The 11490-nt window shown below is 47.7% G+C and overlaps 2 long non-coding RNA genes across 2 annotated transcripts; one reads left to right on the top strand and one right to left on the bottom strand.

The window, feature by feature from the left end:
- Positions 1–1247: 1247 nt before the first annotated feature.
- LOC121134540 lies at positions 1248–8662 on the top strand. The gene is made up of 2 exons (XR_005871627.1): positions 1248–1365; positions 8035–8662. It is a non-coding gene; the product is annotated as an uncharacterized LOC121134540 (long non-coding RNA).
- On the bottom strand, positions 6136–7670 carry LOC121134539. Its single transcript, XR_005871626.1, has 3 exons — positions 7374–7670; positions 6852–7020; positions 6136–6251 (listed from the first exon to the last, which is right to left on the bottom strand). It is a non-coding gene; the product is annotated as an uncharacterized LOC121134539 (long non-coding RNA).
- Positions 8663–11490: the final 2828 nt, after the last annotated feature.

Genomic DNA, 11490 nt, shown 5'->3' with positions numbered 1-11490 from the left:
CTCCAGGCCCTGCCTCCAAGCTGGATTCTTTAATCAAGAGATAAATATACCGCAGTGCTTAGTAAAAGCCCGGCCTGGCTTACAAATGCCAAACTCCCAGCTATGGTAAGCAGTCTACAGTCCCTCTGGCTCTCCTGGAGATCCACACCATGGCAGGAGAAGGCAGCCAGTTAAAAACACCGTCTTTGTCCACCCTCTGTCAGTCTCGTTGCACTGGTGGAGCCGAGTGTCTGTCCTTTCAAACACTCCGTTGTAAGAAGACCGGGGGCACCCACCTGACTGGATTCTCAGTCTGTTTATTCTCGTGTTTTCACTGTGAGCACGGCCAAGCCCTTTTACAAGCTTTGCTTTCTTTTCCACGATATTAATTACATTTTTATTCTGCCCGATATAAGCTGCCCCTATCGGCAGAAATTCGGGGCGATTTGAAAGAACAAGTAAACGTGTCAAAGAAGGGAGGGAAATGAAGAAAATAAAGACAGCACCCCCAGTTTATGGGATGTATAAGCCGCGTTTCCTGAAAAGATAAACGATTTGGTAATGAATAGATCCTTTAGGCCATAAAAAAAATCCATTTATTTTCTTTTGGATTTGAATGGAGGGGATTTGCATTCTCCCTTCGCAGTTCCATTTAAATTAGAATGCAGAGCATGAGACTACAATACAATCAAACTAAGAAATAATAATGGGGGGCGCTGTATTCTTCAGAAAGGCAAAACTCAGTCTGGTGCCATTACAGTAGGAAAAAGCAGACCAGCACCTACAGCTGGGGAAGAAAACACCGAGAGGCCTTCCAGGGCGCCTTCGAGTCACGCCAGAAGCTGGCCGGTTGTGCTTACGCCTCGCTTATTCAGGAAACTGGGCAATGTGTTTATCTAAGAGGATCTACCATGTCTAAAACGTCTGCTATTCTGACAGCAGCAAACTACATCCCAGTGTCTAATTATACATAGACAAGGGGCAACTTAAAAAGAAAATAAAAGCAGCAGGATGGAGATTTGTTTTGTGTTGTTTTCCCAAAAGAACATAAAAATGCTGTAAGCACCGGTGTTTCTGTTACTCCCTAATCCCCCCCCCCTCCCCTTCCTGGCTGTCACTCTTCCCCTCCCCCACCCCATGTGCTCGGGAGCCAGGATTTCAATGTCCCTGATGGCACCAACTCACAGGAGAGACCTCCTCTCCACTCCTGGCTGGTTTCTGAACACAAAGAACAAAGTACAAGCTATCAGGTCTTACAAAGTGGGAGGGAGAACAGGCCGCTGCTCTGAGCCGCAGGAATAGCCTGCCATAAAGAGACCTGCCGAGCACAGGCTTCCAGCTTGGAAAGGGTGTGGTGAAGTCTAAACACCTCCTGGGGCCAAACAGGTAAGAGGGCCGGCAGCCAGGTCCGGCAGGTGGGGTGTGGCAGTGCATCAGCACAGGCTGCTGGTTCACACTGAGACCCCCCCATGGCTATGGCAATTGAGGTCTGGACTCCGTGCGGCTTAAAGAGCTACGTACGTTTTGTCAAGGAAAGGCAGAAATGGGAACTTCCCTGTTAGAGCTTACATTAGAAACACTGACCACTATTTTCAGACTGTTTAAATACCATCTCAGTTGAACTAAACCCCATGGGAGGTGCAGGTAGTCCCCTGCTGTTGGAGAGCCTGGGGTTATTTCAGACATGGACTACTACAACAGCTTACCTATTAGTTTCACTGAATAATTCTGTCTCATTAGATTCGCTGTGGCTGATAAAACTGTGATGTGCTTTTTAGCTTTGCTGCATGACATTATTTTGTATGTGTGTATCTGTGTGTGTGTGTGTGTGTGTGTGTGTGTGTGTGTGTGTTATGGGAATGAAGTATGCCACCAGCCTAAGTGTGAAAGTCAGAGGGTATCTATAGTCTGTGTTCTTGACCACACAGGTCCTGGGAATCAAACTCAGTTGAGGTCATCAGGAATGGTAGCAAGTGCCTTTACTGACTAAGACATCCCAGGGACCTACACTGACACACACGTTTTCCTCCTTTATTTGTTCGGTTGTTTGTTTTTTGAGATGGAGTCTCGCTGGTAGCCCTGGCTGATATTAAAATCATGAGCCACCACGCCTAGCAACTGATTTTTTTTTTTGCTTGTTTATTTTAACTGAACATCCACTGCTTCCTAAGTCTTTTGTTTAGTGTGCTCTTGTCTGTACAGAAAACAGCTCTGAACCCCACTTATCTGGCCTTATTAAGAAATGCAGGAATTTAGCTGGGCGTTGGTGGCGCACACCTTTAATCCCAGCACTCGGGAGGCAGAGGCAGGAGGATCTCTGTGAGTCTGAGACCAGCCTGGTCTACAAGAGCGAGCTCCAGGACAGCCTCCAGAGCCACAAAGAAACCCTGTCTCGAAAAACAAAAAAAAAAAAAAGAAAGAAAGAAATACAGGAATGTGAAAGAGAAAAATTAGGAAGGTGCTATTGTCTCCTGAAGGGAGTGGACTGGTGATTATGAATCACATAATTAAATCTTAGCTCTGCTGGACTGGTATCCCCTCCAGAGAATCAGGAAGGATTTCCAAAGAGCTGGAAAAGAAGGCTTCTCCTCATTTGCTCTGTGTTAACACTAAGCCCAGATTTTACCTCCAAGTCACACCACACTCAGTTTGGTTTCCTGAAATTCGTATCTACATTTCTCTTTGAGGGTCACAGGGACAAAATGGAAAGTTAACAGTCCATTGTGTTGTGGACACTCTCCCTCCTCAGTGCTGATGTAAATGGAGATGGGTGAGGCCTGGGAAGGAAGTAGGGTCAAGAGATCAAGTCTCTCCCCAGCTATATAGGGAGTTGTAGGCTAGCCTGGGCTTCAAGAGACCCTCGTCTCAAAGTAAATAACTGGATAGACAAAAAGTATTGCATATGTAGAATGAGGACTATTTGGTATGATTTTCCAGAAGGCAATGAGCCATAAAGGATAAAAGGCAAATTTTGCTTTTCGCTTTTATTTAAAAAAAAAAAAAACAACATTTTTAGACAGGTGGTGGTGCACATCTTTAATCCCAGCACTCAGGAGGCGGAAGCAGGTGGATCTCTGAATTGGAGGTCAGCTGTTCTACGAGTGAGTTCCAGGACGGGCAGAGATATACAGGGAAAATCTATCTGGGGGTAAAAATGTCTTTTTACCAAAACCCTTTTTTAAAAAAAATTCCTTAGGCCGGGCGTTGGTGGCGCACGCCTTTAATCCCAGCACTCGGGAGGCAGAGGCAGGCGGATCTCTGTGAGTTCGAGGCCAGCCTGGTCTACAAGAGCTAGTTCCAGGACAGCCTCCAAAGCCACAGAGAAACCCTGTCTCGAAAAACCAAAAAAAAAAAAAAAATCCTTAAAAAATTAATTGTGTGTATCTGTGTGTGGGTACAAGTGCCCAGCCTGGCCTCCAACTCACTGCGTAGTCTGAACTCCTGATCCTTCTGCCAGGTGCTGGGGTTGCAGGTGGCTAGGACAGGGGTGGGTCCACTTTGGTGTAACTGTCGTACTGTTTGGGATTTACCACCTCTCACCTGTGAACGAACTAAGCTCGCAGGATGCTACCTAGCACAGAGCACAGTGAGGATGTCAGCCAGCCGCATACAGCTGGCTGTCCCTCAAAGCCAGCCAAAAGCTCACATACACCAAAGTCCCACCCACTACCACTGTACAGCCGCTGGCAAAGGTCAGGTGTAGCCATGTCGGCCAACACAGAAAGTCTGTGGAGGCATACAGTTCGGCAGGTAACGATTGCCGGTGTGTGAGTAAAGTGTGGAATGGCTTCTCAGCGGCTGAGTAAGCACTTGCCACATGAGCCTCACGACCCGAGTTCAGTTCTTGGAAGCGCTATCCTTCCCGTATGTCCTGTGCAGCATGCACACACTTACACAGGAACACACACACACACACACACACATGTGAAAAGAAATTGTGGGGGGGGGCGGTGCACGCACACCTTGCCCTGCGTGTGAAGGTCAGAAGACAATATGAGGGAGTTGGTTCTCTCCTTTTCACCCCGTGGTCCCAAGACTCAAACTCAGGACATAAGGCTTGGTCACAAGTGACTTACCACTAAGCAACCTCACTCTCCAATTGATAAAACTTTGTCAGTAGTGAAGAAATGGCTCCCTGATTAGGAGCCCCTGGATTCGGTTCCCAGCACCTGCTCACAAACACCTGTAACTCCATTTCTAGGGGATCCAACGCACTCTTCGGACTCTCTCACGCACCAGACACATATGGTGCACAACACCCATACACACAAAAAGTAATTTAATTTTTTTAAGGTTTTAATACATATAGCTTTGGTGTCCTGGAACTCACTATGTAGACAAGGCTAGCCTCAGACACATCAAGGTCTGCCTGCCTCTGCCTCCCCAGTCTAAGACTAAAGGTGTATGCTACCGCAACTGAAAATTTAAAAATCTATTAGTTTAAAAACAAAACAAAACAAAACAAAAAAAAGCAGGGTCTCACTGTTTTGCCTGGGCTGGTCTAAAATTAGCTATGCACACCCTACTAACTAGTTATGTATCCCCAAGCAAGCCAAACTAAAACAAAAAACAAGCAAAAAAAAATTAAAGAAACTTATTTAAAAAGTGTGTCACAACATTCACCAAGATATGGAGGCATACTTTAGGAGAAAGAATCTTGGGTGCTTCTCGTTTTCTTTGTGTTTTCCTTTAAAGTGGAGCCCTGTTGTTTTAAACAAAAGCCTCATGAAACCGAGAAACAACTTGAATGCATAGTGGAACTGAAAAAAAGAGGGAAAAAAAGTCTCTGTTAATAAGAATTGAATGGCAGCCAGGCGTGATGTTGCTCCTTTAATCCCAGAACTCAGGAGGCAGAGGCAGGTCAGTCTGTGTGTTCGAAGCCAGCCTGGTCTACAGAGTGAGCTCCAGGACAGCCAGGGCTACAAAGAGAAAGCCTGTCTCTAAAAACAAAAACAAAACAAAAAGAAATAAATTATAGCTTTCTCAACTCCACTACGAATTGCCTCACACTGAGTGACAGCCCGGCTGAGATTCCCCGAGGGTGGAACACCTCTCACTATAAACAGCCGACACACTTAGGGAGCCAGCACTGTCTGTGCCAGCCACCCAGCTTGTCACAGCGTGGAGCGCCACAATGCATCTTTGTGTTTTCTTCTTCCTGGCTTGAGCTCCTCGTCAGGTCTTGGGCCCTGTGTGACTCACTTCTGAAGCCACATCTACACAGACCCACAAGAACGAGTAGAAAGAAGAAAAAATTAAGATTGCGGGCCGGCAAAATGGCTCAGCAGGTAAAGGCACTTGCTGCCAAACCTGATGACCTGAGCTAGATCCTTTCCCTGGAACCCACACGTAGAAGGAGATCGCTAACTCCCGTATGTTGACCTCAGACCTCCACATATGTGCTGTGGAGCACACACCACACACACAAGTAAACACTGTAACTTTTTAAAAGATTTATTTATTATGTATACAGTGTGCTGCCTGCAGTGTGTTTGCACACCAGATCTCATTACAGATGGTTGTGAGCCACCATGTGGTTACGGGGAATTGAACTTGGGACCTCTGGAAGAACAGCCAGTGCTCTTAACCTCTGAGCCATGCCTCAGTCCAAACATAATAATTTTTTTTGTTTTGTTTTGTTTTTCAAGACAAGGTTTCTCTGTATTGTTTTGGAAGCTGTCCTGGAACTCACTCTGTAGACCAGGCTGGCCTCAAACTCACAGAGATCCGCCTGCCTCTGCCTCCCGAGTGCTGGGATTAAAGGCGTGTGCCACCAACGCCCGTGAGGTTTATTTTTATGTGTATGACCCCTTACATGTATTTTTAACATTCCTACTAATCCGTAGCTATTCTATTCATTTCCCACTGTGTCCTAGGCAGGAGTGTGTAAAGATCGTTGCATAAGGGGAAAGTCGGGAACAGACTGAGGGGAGGATGGGGCAGGGGAAGGGGAGAAAGGGAAGGGGGAAGGGAAGGTTTGCAGAGGTGCGTGCTGTCTTTCGGGGAGAACCTGCTTTATCACAGCAGGCCGGGTCTATGTGCAGACTGAAGTCACCTACTTGATGGATTCTGGAAGTGACGATTGAAGTGGGAAGGTATCCGAGACATAAAACGTCCTGCCTTGATTCCAACTGATATATCACCATAGCCCCAGGCTCTAATAACACGCATTTATTTCCCACCAGGGAGGGTAAAACACGAGGCCAGCATGGGAGCATCTATGAGGACCCTCTTCCAGGCTGCAGCCAGCTGACATCTTGTATCCCCACAGGCTAGAAAGAAAGCAAATGAGCTCTGTTGGCCTCCTCCTCCCCTTCTTCCTCCTCCCTCCCTCCCCTCTCACCTCCCCCTCCCCTCCCTCCTCCTCCCATTCTTCCTCCTCTCCTCCTTCCTCCTCTCCTCTCTCCTCCTCCCCTCCCTCCTCCTTCCTTCCCACCTCTTCACCTCCCTCTTCCTCCCCCATCCTTCTCCCCTCCTTCCTCCCCTCCTTCCTCCTCTCTTCCTTCTTCCTCTTCTCCTTTCCTCCTCCCCCCTCCTGCTCTTCATTCTTTTTTTTTAAGTCAGTTCATGTGCTAGGGATTCAATCCTGGTCCCACTGTCAGGGGCCACACAGACTCCCCAAGTCACACCACTGTCACCTGCATTCAGGGGGCCTAGTTCAGTCCCGTGCAGGTTCCCCAGCTGCCGGTCCAGAGTCAGTGAGCTCCCACTAGCTCGGATCAGCTGATTCTGTGGGTTTCCCCCATCATGAGACCCCTTTGCTCATATTATTGCTCCTCCTTCTCTTCGACTTCAGTGAGTGAACACAAGCGTGAGGACCTGAGTTCAAATCCCCAGTTCCAAATAAGAAGGTTAGCAAAGATGGCTCTGACCTGTAACCCAGTGTGGTGAGGAGTGTAGACAGGAGGACCACCATCCTAGCTCCAGGTCCTGGAGACTCTGGCTTAAGGAAATAAGGCGAGTCCAAGGATCTCACGCCCCCTTCTGGCATCCGCGGGTACTGCACTCATGCTCACGTGCCCACACACACATAGGCACTTACTAAAAAATTTAAAAATAGTTTTTAAATATTACAAAGCTGACCCATAGGAATGCCTCGGTGGTTAAGAGCACACAATGCAGCTAGGCATGCTGGCACCTCTCTCAAAAGCAAAACAAATAAAAAAGCACTCCTTGCTCTTGCAGAGGGCACAGGTTCGATTACCAACATGTACATGGTAGTTCACAACCATTCATAACTCCAACTGCAGGGAACCCCACACCCTCTTCTGTCCTCCCTGGGCAGCAGGCACACACATGGCACACATATACACATGCAGGCAAAACACTCATAGACATAAAATAAAATAAATATAAAAAAAATACAAGAACCCGTATTGTAGGAGGTTGCTCACCTCACGCTGAGAAAATGAGAGCGCAAGGTAGCCAAGTGGTTGTTCAAAGTCACACAGTAGTGAACAGAAGACAAGGATGAGAGAAAAGGACAGGCTCTGACTCACTGACTCAGACACGCACTAACCCTGATAGGCTGTGAGGAAAGTTCAACAGAGGCGGAGAGCAGAGGCTCCCTTCCCTGGGCAGTGTCACCATGGCCTCCTTCAGGGAGGGCATGCACAGCTCTCTGTCCTAAACTAGACTTCAGTCCCCCAGAGGAAGGGCACTAGAGCCCGGTTTGCAACGGCCTGCAACAGTGGAATGAGGCCTCTGACGTGAGCAGCGCCTGCTCCAACACAGAGCGTGGCCCCCGGTCCCGGTCCCCTCTGATAGGCCACACGCGCACTCTCTGCAGTCATTCATCCTGTGCCCTTGGCAACACCACTGTCGTCAACATGTTAGACGGTGAACCCAGCTGTCTCGCTTAGTCCGGTTTGGTGTTGGAGAGAGGGTCTCGGGTAGCCAACCTTTCCATATCAGGAGTGCTGGGCTCCCAGACGTACGCCCTCAGGCCTGCGTGGCTCAGGGCAGTGTTATGCTCAACCTAAGAACACAGACCAGGTCTTTGTCATCCACCCTGACTCCGCTTCAACCAAACACCTGTATTTTTATATTTTGCAGTACCTGGGCGCCAAGCCAGGGCCTCACCCGTACTAGGCAAGCGGCTCACTGCTAAGTCACACCCCCGGGACCAGGGAAAGACTTGAAAATGTCGTTTGAGCAGTTCATGACAGTACACACAACGCATGCCCCTGCTTTTCAAGGAATTACCCAATAACTTGGATGGATAGAGCAGACATTGTTTTGGGGCTTTGGAGAGATACCAACTTGGTGCCATACTCCGTGGATGCCTGAGGCAAAACACTGTCCAAAGGTTCTTGAGGACAGTGACAGACACAGTCAAACTGCCGTCCCACTCCTGGAGACGCTGCATCCCAGAACCTGATCCTGAGTCTGAATTATTTAGCCGTCTGAGTTTCCCCCTGAATCCTGACTGCAAATGAAGGAGGCAATGCAGGCCGCGTCATTCATTCACCGAGTTTATTCTTAACGGTGGATCATTAGTGTTTGTGTTCGTGTATGGATGAACCATAGCCCAAACGTGGACTGAGAGGAAAATCTGCGCGCCCGTTGTCCCCTCCCCCCCTCCCTGCTTTTAATCCCCGAGTTTTGAGGATTATCACGGCTGTGAGACAAATTTACCTGCTGAGGCATATTACTAGACCCTCAATAAAAAACTTTAAAACTACTGCTAGCGCCAGGCGGGGGTGGCGCACGCCTTTAATCCCAGCACTCAGGAACTCTGTGAGTTCCAGGTCAGAAACCTGTCTCAAAAATTCAAAAAAAAACCAAAAATTACTATTATGGCTGGGTGGTGGTGGTGGTACCCGCCTTTAATTCCAGCACTTTCAAGGCAGAGGCAGGCTGATCTCTGAGTTTGAGGCCAGCCTGGTCTACAGAACGAGTTCCAGGACAGCCAGAGCTGTTACACAGAGGAAACCCTGCCTCAAAAAAAAAAAATTATTAATTATTTCACTTTTGTGTACGAGTATTTTGCCTGCATGTACATGCCCCACACCCACAGAGTCCGGACAAGGGTACTGGATCCCCCAGGACGGGAGTTACAGATGGTTGTGAGAGCAACTCACCACGAGTGCTGGGAACCGAACCTGGGTCCTCCACAAAAGCAGGGGGGAGCTCCAGGCTGCTGAGTCATCCCTTCCCCCGTCCCCCGCCCCACTCTCCCAGTCCCGTTTGTATTTTCTTAAGGATTCTTCCTTTGCTGCAGGCCAGGTGAGCCTCCAGCCCCCCATGTAGCTGAAGATAGCCCAGTTGCTGGCCCGCCTCCTGAGTGCCGGGGCTACAAGTGTGCATCAGCCACATCTCATGTGGCTCCAAACACCGGCATGAGGACCAAAATCCTCCCGCTGTGGAGCACACTTAAGGCCAAAAAGGCAGACAACATTATCATGGTGAGAAGACACAGCCTACAATGCCATTTGCTGCCAAGCCTCTCGAACAGAATTCAGTCCCCAGGATCCACACTCTGGAAGGAGAACTGACTCCCCCAGGCTGTGTTCTGACCTCCACTTGACTCCAAGGCCTGCACACACACACACACACACACACACACACACACTTGTAATTTTTTTAATTAAAAAGGACACATCTTGTGTGAGACAGCAGTAAGCACATTTTAGTATACATTCATATACTATGATGTTTGTTTGGTTTAGATAAGGTCTCACTACATAGTCCTGACTGTCTTGAAATTCCCAATATAGGCTGGGCTAGCCTTGAACTCACATAGGCCCACCTGCATCTGCCTCTCCAATATTGGGATTAAAGGCATGCTCGAACGTGGCCCTGTTAAAATGCTTGCAGGTTTTATTAGCCAAGCCTATCTACTCCCTCATAATCTTATCATAATCTTGCCCAGCAAAGAAATACAGACCATAGTCCTGCCTGCGTCGTTCCTTACAGACATATGTAGAGCCACAACAGCCGGTAAGGAGAAACACATCTGCCCTAAGAAGTCTGAAGCAACAAAACCAAAATATCAAGCATTTCCTTTCTTGAACTGGGGGTGGTGCTCAATTGTGGAAGGCCTGCCCTGGATTCTACCCTAGCATCACATAAACCAGGCACAGTGGAGCACATCTGTAATCCTAGTGTTCGAGAGATAGAGGCAGAATATCCAGGAGCTACACAGTGAGTTCAAGAGCAGCCTGTGCCACACACACACACACAAACACGCACATATATTGAAAGCACCAAGTCAGCATCAGATCACTACACTAGAACAAGGACAACCAACTGCAAGTTACTATGGAAACTCAGATGTCCTCTGGAAATGTGTGCATCACTTTTTTTTTTTTTTTTTTTTTTTTTTTTTTGGTTTTTTCGAGACAGGGTTTCTCTGTGTAGTTTTGGAGGCTGTCCTGGCACTCGCTCTATAGACCAGGCTGGCCTCGAACTCACAGAGATCCGCTTGCCTCTGCCTCCCGAGTGTGCATCACCTTCTAAGGTAAATAAGTTCATCAAAAGGTAGAAGCAGACACTGAAAGACAGCCTGTTTTCTGATGACTATCCCCCGAATCCTAAGTGTGAGAAGGATTTCCCACAGGATGCCTGCACATCAAATCCACAGCCCAGCATACTGATCTCTGTCGGGCAGGATAGCTCAGGTGAGTTTGATTCCTGAAAGCAGAGAATCAAATCTAGAAGGTTGTCCTCTGACATCCACATGTGCTCAAACACATTACACATACCAAAGACTAAAAAGAAGGGAAAAAAAGCACGAATACCACTGAGGTCCAGTGAGATGACTCAGCTTAACTAAGGGGCTTACAGCCAAGCCTGATGAATTGATCCAGCCCTCCGGACCCACTTGGTGAGAAGAGAGAGCCACAAGTTTCCCTCTGACCCTCACATAAACATTAGCACACACATGGTTACATTAAATAAATTAAATTTTAATAAAAAGATAACTTCAACCCCCTGTGACTCTAGTTCCAGAGCTGCCACCCCCCCAGTCTTCCTACATTTGCTGGGCATAGCTGTGCTCTCACACACACAAGAATGCATATACATAGAAATAAAATAAATTTTAGAAGTAAAATAATAATAATTCAAGAAAAGACCACCAAACTGCTCCCTTTCACCCATCTCTCTTATGAATGAATATGACATACAAAATGGCGTTTCTTGTCCACTCATTTAAACATTTCCTCTCCTTTTTTTTTTTTTTTTTTTTTTTTGGTTTTTGGAGACAGGGTTTCTCTATATTGTTTTGAAGGCTGTCCTGGAGCTTGCTCTGTAAACCAGGCTGGCCTCAAACTCACAGAGATCCGCCTGCCTCTGCCTCCCGAGTGCTGGGATTAAAGGCATGTATCACCAGTGCCTGGCTCTTCTCCTTTCAAGATCATTTCTGCAGGACACCTTTTGATCATACAATCCTTTCTCTTGATCTAATAAGACATCCTGAGCCAGGTGGTGGTAACCTTTGGTCCCAGCACTCGGGAGGCAGAGGCAGGGGGAATCTCTGCGAGTTTGAGGCTAGCCTGGTCTACAGAG

The sequence above is a fragment of the Mesocricetus auratus genome, unplaced genomic scaffold, assembly GCF_017639785.1.
Source record: "Mesocricetus auratus isolate SY011 unplaced genomic scaffold, BCM_Maur_2.0 Super-Scaffold_100028, whole genome shotgun sequence".
Lineage (NCBI taxonomy): Eukaryota > Metazoa > Chordata > Mammalia > Rodentia > Cricetidae > Mesocricetus > Mesocricetus auratus.
This window is presented reverse-complemented; position numbering and strand designations above follow the sequence as displayed.